We start from the raw sequence: 8,280 nt of genomic DNA on the forward strand, positions 1-8,280 counted from the left end.
ATATATGTGGAGCATCCGTCAACCCAGAATGGGAGGCCCAGGCTTCTCCAGGAATCAGTCATGAGAGAGGAAAGGGGGAAAGGGCACACTTTTTTTTCTTTCCCACCCTCCTGAAACATCCCCTGCCAACCCCAAACCTATATATCAGTACTAGTAACAAAGCCCTATGAAGAGAGACTGAAAGAACTGGGCCTGTTTAGCCTGGAGAAGAGAAGATGGAGGGGAGACATGAGAGCACTCTTCAAATACTTGAAAGGTTGTCACACAGAGGAGGGCCAGGATCTCTTCTCCATCCTCCCAGAGTGCAGGACACGGAATCACGGGCTCAAGTTAAAGGAAGCCAGATTCCGGCTGGACATCAGGAAAAACTTCCTGACTGTTAGAGCAGTACAACAATGGAACCAGTGACCTAGGGAGGTGGTGGGCTCTCCCACCCTGGAGGCCTTCAAGAGGCAGCTGGACAGCCCTCTGTCAGGGATGCTTTAGGGTGGATTCCTGCATTGAGCAGGGGGTTGGACTCCATGGCCTTTTAGGCCCCTTCCAACTCTGCTATTCTATGATTCTGCTGTAAAGCAATGGAGGGAATATTTCTGGAGAGCGGGAAAGGAAAAAGGTGTCCTTCTTTCCTTCCTCTTCAAACATCTCTGTACAGCAAAGAGAACAGGGTCATTTTAACCTCTTGGGATGCATCCACACATACCAACCTTAAACTCCCCCAGGATGGTTACTAACTGTTAAGGGCCTAATCAAGTCACGTTCCTCTCGTTCCTTGTCTGTTTTTACACACACACACACACACACACACACACACACACAACCACACACACACCAGCCGATGTTTTGTTTGGGGTTTTGTTTTTGTATTAATGAAAATAGCAGTTTCCTCTCTTGCAGTGGTCGTGACAAAAGTGCTCCTTGGAAGCTATTTCCATTGGGAAGAAAGCCCACATTGGCCCCAGTTGGTGGGTTTTCCCCAGAAGACGGCTCCCAAAATTGTGGCTGTTCTGGCTGAACCGTGACAGTTAGGAGGTAGGATGAAGGACTTGGAGGAAGCCGGCAGGAAAGGAAGGGGAGAGTATTGAGAGATCAAGACCCTTAGATTGCTTTTTGTGGTTTTTTGTTTGTTTGTTTGTTTGTTTGTTTTGTCATTGTTGTTGTTGGAAAGTCCCTTGTGAACCTCATTGATAGACATCAAAGATCCAGGTGGACATACTTGGTTGCTACACGTCATGCCTGGGTCGGGTTTTAACCAATTTTGCTGGCAACGGAACCCAACCACACTGCAGCCTGCTGCCAAGGTGCTGGGGAAAGCAGAGCCACAAGGATGTTCAGCAGGCAAACGGATGTGCTCAGGAGTCTTAACCCCCTTACAGTTCTTCGCTGTGCCTTGTTGCACTCCAAGAAAGTAGAGCATAGAAGCCAAGACTCCAGAGCCGGCTCCAGTCACAATATTGGAGGAGGTAGAGCGCAGGGATCAAATCCATGAGCAACAGGAGTGGAGGGCGAGAGAGGGAGGGAGATGGGATTTGACGATCACTTCTGTTTGCCAGCTTTGAAAAACCCAAATCAGGGGAACTTGAAAATCTTCCTATAAGCTGAAGTTGCACACACACACACACACACACACACACTTGTCCCCCATGCCTTGGAACATGATATAATTAACACACACACCCTAATGGATTCACACCTGTTGAAGCCATGTTCCTAAATGTATGCCCAAAAGTAGATTCAGGTGCAGTCGTCTCCTCCTAGCTTCCTGCAAAATAGGCTGAAGTCTTCCTTCAAAAAGTTCACAATGCGATCCTGTACTCCACTGGTTGGTAGCCCAAGCTGCCGTGTGCCTGCAGATCCAGAACGCACTACCCAGCAGCAGGAACTGCTATCAGCACTAGAGCATGGCATGATTTGGAGCAAGAGGAGCACTGAGCAGGGGTTGGACTTGATGGCCTTATAGGCCCGTTCCAACTCTACTATTCTATGATTCTATGAAATTCAGTTCTTTAAAACTTCCAGAAATTTTGCTCCCTGTTGTACTGATTTTGCAAGTTCAGCTCTTGGCCAGGCTGTATTTACAAATCCAGTCAGATGCTTCCAGAAGCCTGGGTTTGTGGGGGTTTTCTTTCAAGCACAGTGGTGTGCAAATAGATGGCCAGCTCACTGCTCAACACAGGCATCAAACACGGTCTCCCATAGCTTCAATTCTTCTCCTTGGTGGCAGTGTACACTTGGGAAGAAAGATTCAGGGATAAATGAGGGCATTTGAAGTGTGATAACAAGGCTGCAGTCAGAGATATTATGAACAGCCAGACATCGTGAGTTAGTGCTGGCTGGCTTGGCTGCCAACATTCTGTTTTCTGCACAGCATGTCCTGGGTGCAGGTAATAAGGTTGCAGATGCCCTGACTTGCTTGCAGGAGGAGAGATTTCGGTCATTGGTGCCAGAAGTCAGAATCAGCTCGGACCCTTTCCAAGAGTCGCTGTGGGCGCTTGGGTATGATAAACTAGGCAGGCGGTAATTGATTAGGTTGCAAAATCCATGCTGCATTCCTACATAGGAATAGCTAACACATTAGTCCCTTCCCCATTAGCAAAGGAGCTCCGGGCATTTGGCTCCCATCCAAAGCGATGCTTCTTCAGTATCATAGAAACTTAGAATAGCAGAGTTGGAAGGGACTTACAAGGCCATCCAGTCCAACCCCCTGCTCAATGCAGGAATCCACCCTAAAGCATCCCTGACAGATGGTTGTCCAGCTGCCTCTTGAAGGCCTCAAATGTGGGAGAGCACACAACCTCCCTAGGTAACAACTGATTCCATTGTCGTACTGCTCTAACAGTTAGGAAGTTTTTCCTGATGTCCAGCCTGAGTCTGGCTTCCTGTCACTTGAACACATGACTCCGTGTCCTGCACTCTGGGAGGATCGAGAAGAGATCCTGGCCCTCCTCTGTGTGGCAACCTTTCAAGTCTTTGAAGAGTGCTATCATGTCTCCCCTCAGTCTTCTCTTCTCCAGGCTAAACAGGCCCAGTTCTTTCAGCCTCTCTTCATAGGTCTTGCAACTTATGAGACACATATCCTGCATGTGTCTCAGGGTACAGGGCCTTATGCTAAAGATATCCATGGCACATGGGAGGGGGGCGACCCTTGTTCCTCATTTCAGGCTAGAGCAGTGTTGTGCTGGGGGAGGTGGGGAAACCAGCAATCACTTATGGAAGGAGGCTCACCACCTTTGCCCTGCCATGGTGCTGATAAGTTCTGTTGGTTAGAGCAGGGCCAGTGCCAGGCTTTTTTGTGCCGTAGGCAAGGTGAGCTGCTTTCACCCCACCCCCACCCCCACCCCCCAGCATACCCACCCCCACCATCCCAGGTAGGCGGAGACAGGCGGGGACGGAGGCCGCGTTACCTTACCTTTCCCTCGCCCCAAGTCAGAACGTGGGTCCTGGCTTGGCTTCGGCTGGGTGGGACGCTGCGGTGGGGCGGGCGGCTCCACGTTATGACATCCAGCGTGCCCGGACGCCAGAACATGGAGCTGTCTGTTCGTGACCCCCGCCCCGCTCCCAGCGTACCGGCTTGACTTCTGCTGGGCAAGCCATGGACAGTGAGGACGTGGAGCCGTCCACCCGCCCCCACCCCACCCCAGCATCCTGGCTTGGCTTCGCCTGGGCAAGCCATGGACAGTGAGGTGGGGGGCGGAAGGCCGGCTTCAGAACGGCGCACCTGGAAGCTGCCCTCACTCGGACTTCCGGGCGCGGTGTTCGGCGCCCCCTTTACCTTGGCGCTTTAGGCGGCTGCCTGACTGGCCTCTATGGCAGCGCCGGCCCTGGGTCGGGGTATGTTATTCAGGGCAGCCTTCCCCCTGGCCTTCTTTGGGGCCTTGCAAGTGCATGAAATTGTGGTGGTATCCCAAATGGATGGCACACAAGTCAAAGCTCTGGATGTCCAAGATGTGGTGATACTTTCAAGGGGCGTACGCCTCAGGATCAGACGTTCAAACATTGATCAAAAGGGGAAGGGTTGTTTCGTTCACCTAATGGGGTACTGAACAGGCAGCCCAACGCCCCTTAAGAGTGGCTTCAGCCCTTAGCAGTGTGTCCCAGGGGCTCAGGCGAGTGTGCTGCAGGCCAGTATCAGAGGCGAGGGCCTCCCCTCTCAGGAGTTTGGCTCACATTCCTTCAGGATTGGGGCAGCTACCACTGCGGCCGAGTTGGGTATGGCAGGAGCCCAAGTCCAGGCAACTAGAGAGTGGAAACCAGGGGCCTCTAGATCAGGCATTCGCCCACTACGGACCTCTCATCTTTAACTTCATCTATTACAGCTGCAGGGCTGGAAACCGTGTGGGTGTGGATTTACAGGCACAGCATTGCACATGGGCACAGCAGCATGTTCTGCAGAGCAGATGGGGTCATGGAGTTGCTCTGCAGTGGGGGATGACGGACACATGGCTGTGCGGGAGCCGTGTGCTCTAGAGCAAGCTCAAAGCATTGGTGATATGTGACAACACACAAACACCCTGATGCCTTCGTCATCCAGTTAGGCAAGAACGACCTTGGGCCCTGGACGGGCTTAGATTTGACCAACGCAGCTCAGGCAGACTTACTGGAGGTGTGGCGTCACCTGCCTGGAGTCACTGTCATTTGGTCTGAGCTGCTAGAGAGAGATGTCCCTGCCAGAGTGGATTTGGCCAGAAGAAAAGTGAACCAAGCCATGTGACGCTTTGTCCAGGCTCCAGCAGGGTGAGTCATCAGGCACCCAGCATCGCCTTTAGTTGGCAAGAGCGGGACAGACTGGATGGCCTCCCCTATCCAAAGATGGCACTGAGCTGTGGTTAGGGGGCATCTGAAAGTGCAAGCACAAATTGGCTACAGCTGGAATAGGATTGGGGGGCAAGGCTCCCCCCCCACACACACACCCCTCTTGCGGCACAATGCACTCCAACTGTTGCTACTAATGTTCAAACACTTCTGAGCACTTTCACCTTGCAACACCACAGCCTGGACACGTGGAGCTAAACAAATGGAATGCCGCCCAGCTCCACGGCAACTCTCTACAGGGCACAGGGTGAATGAGTGCTTGACCAGCAGAAGCAATGGTTGGGGTGCGTCGTGTGGACGTCAAGAAGCGGTCGGCCTTTCCCAGAAGCATTTGCGTAACAGGGTGCTGCAGCATCGGACACAGCCCACTTGTCCCATGGGGGATTGATCCGTTGCCCCTGCGCACCCCAGCAGCTGCAGGCTGAAGCAAGAGCCTTGGCTGAGCATCTCACTCCGGGGGGGGGGGGAATTCAGGGTCAGTCCCTGGTTCTTTTTTCTCTGCCCCTTTGGCAGAAAGCCCCAGAGTGGGTAAACCATTGCGGTGTATAAGCGACACCGTGCACCCAGCCCTTGGCTTTCCAAGTGTTTAGACGGCCCCTTGGACAGCGGTCCTTTGACTTATCAAAATGACCCAAGAAAGGGAGATGAGCCCCACCCATGATGGTGTTTTGACACATAGTGGAAATGGTCTGATCCTACCTGGATTTTAATAGTGAAGGTTTAGTTTTAAAGCTTGTGATTTCATATTGCTTAGTTTGGCTTTGTTAATGTTAGAGCTGAAAAGTTGTATAAATAAGATTGATTGGATCAAACATGAAGTTAAGAAAAACATCAGATTCCACAACAAGAATGAGCAAATATTCCTCTGAAATGTCCGTGTTATTTCCTGCTCACCTACTTGTTCTTGGAAGCGAAGTCTTTCTTGGCATGGAGATACACGCAGCAACCCAAGACACTTGCCCCAGTTCCTGTGATCCTCTAAAATTTTGAAAAGTTTTTGCAGTCCCTCCTAGAGAAATATCTCCTTGGTGCCGCTGAAGCCATTCATGATAGCTGGAATTGCAAGCGGTGTCTGTGTGGTGTTGCAGGAAGAGGACGGTGTACAGCCAACAACCTTTGTGTCTATCACATGCCGAAACTTTTTTAAAACCCTCATGCACTTTCCTGGGATTTGAGTTTTTGGCATGCCATGTTGATGTTGCAAGCTGAAAATCCTCCGCTCTCTACATTTTTTTTCCTCTGTCAAAATATTTACATGTTTAATATCTGGGAATTATCACTGCTAAAAGATAACACACCTTCAAAGCCTACTTTTTTTTTTTTTTTTGGTCTGTGGCTGATGTTGTGCAGACTTCTACTGTTACTTTCTACTGTTACTTTCTACTGTTAGTTTTTCCCTACCCTGTGCCTGCTTACCCTACCCTGTACCTGTTTGCATTCTCTTCCCCTCCTTATTGTTTTACTATGATTTTATTAGATTGTAAGCCTATGCGGCAGGGTCTTGCTATTTACTGTTTTACTCTGTACAGCACCATGTACATTGATGGTGCTATATAAATAAATAAATAAATAAATAAATAAATAATAATAATAATAATGTTTGTTTGATGAAGTTCATTCAAATGGGAGTTTCAAAAACATGCTGCTTTATTTTATTTTATCTTTTAAATGATTGGTGTGGCAGATAATTTTGTGTAAAGAAAATGAGTTGCTAGAAAGACTTGCAGCGGATCTACACTATTGCTTTAAAGCTCTTTATAACAGTTTTATAGCGCTTTAAAGCAGTTAAAGCGCTTTATAACTGTTATAAAGCGCTTTAAAGCAGTAGTGTAGATCTGGCCTTGGTGCTGGCACAAGGTTATCCTTGCAGACCCACAAACAACAAGCACTAAGGACGGTGTGATCACAGTTTGTGTTGACTTTATAAGACTCATAAAGGCCGTGAATGCTTTGTCTGGGAGAAGGAAGGCAGGGTTGGCCCAGGTCCAAAATGTAAACGTTTCAGTGCTCAACTGTTTGAGTGCGCAGTGCTGCCTGGGCAAAAACTGCACGGAGGGACCGTAGCTCAGTGGGGAGGTAGCTCAAGGGAGGTGGCCCTAGATTGGCATGCTGGAGATCCCAGTTTCGATCCCTGACAGCATCCCAAGGGAGGACAAGGAGAAAATCCTGCCTGAAACCCTGAAGAAAGAAGAGAGAGAGAGAGAGAGAGAGAGAGAGAGAGAGAGAGAGAGAGAGGCGGGCTCCCAATCAGTCTTGACAATAATGGGCTAGAGGGACTATTTTTCTGATTCAGTATAAGGTAAGAGATGTCTGACGCTGGGAATTCTGTTCTGTTTAAAACTGGTCCAATCCAATAAATGGTAGTGGATGTAGCGGATTTATTTTTTTCCAATTCTGAAAATGTTTTGTGCATATATATTTTCCTGGGGATTTGCACAATTTGGATCTTTTTTTTCTTTTTCATTTTTTGGGGTCTTTAATTTTGCACAAACGGGGAAATAATTTTTATATATATTTATCAGTGATCTTGCGCAAATGCACATGATTGACCACCTGTCCGCTATGTACCCCTGCAGAGGTATATTTCTCTCTTGTAAATATCCTTGTCAGTTTCATCCTCTCCACACACCACTTCCTTTAGCTCAGCAGAACCATTTTCCCTACTTGACAAAGAACTTGTCAATTTCAGCCCCCACATGGTGCTTTCCATGTATTGGATCAACTTGCTACAAATCAAGTCAATGCCAGCAGGGGGAAACAGAACAAAATCTGTTGTTTCACCCCAAAACCAGAATTTTCATATATCCCTTGTAGAACTGGTTTCCTATGTTCCAGTGTGCAATACAGTTATTTCTTCTTGTTTTTGTTGCTCTATCTACCTGTGACTTACTGTTTCAGAATTATCTGGTTATAGGACAAACTTTTTGCATTGTATTTAATTGGCACAATGGCCCGTGTATGCTCTCTGAAGTTTGTTTCAGGGTACTTGGAACAATCCTTCCAGCTCATGGTCTTCCCGTTCTGTGACGGCTCCCATGTTTATGGGTTGCTCTCCCCATGGAAGCTTATCTGGCACTGTCATTGTTGTGGCACCAGGCAAAGACGCACTTCTTCGGGCTCAAGTTAAAGGAAGCCAGATTCCAGCTGGACATCAGGAAAAACTTCCTGACTGTTAGAGCAGTACGACAATGGAACCAGTGACCGAGGGAGGTTGTGGGCTCTCCCACCCTGGAGGCCTTCAAGAGGCAGCTGGACAAGCATCTGTCCGGGATGCTTTTGGGTGGATTCCTGCATTGAGCAGGGGGTTGGACTCAATGGCCTTGTAGGCCCCTTCCAACTATTCTAGGATTCTATGATTCGTTATGGCGCAATTGCTGTGGGCTGCTTTCATGTTGCTCATCCTCGGCCACAAGCAACAGAAGATGTTGTGCATTTGTAGATGAGCACGCTTCGTATAGCACTATTTTTAGA

This window comes from Elgaria multicarinata, chromosome 13 (assembly GCF_023053635.1).
Source record: "Elgaria multicarinata webbii isolate HBS135686 ecotype San Diego chromosome 13, rElgMul1.1.pri, whole genome shotgun sequence".
NCBI classification, from domain to species: Eukaryota; Metazoa; Chordata; class Lepidosauria; order Squamata; family Anguidae; genus Elgaria; species Elgaria multicarinata.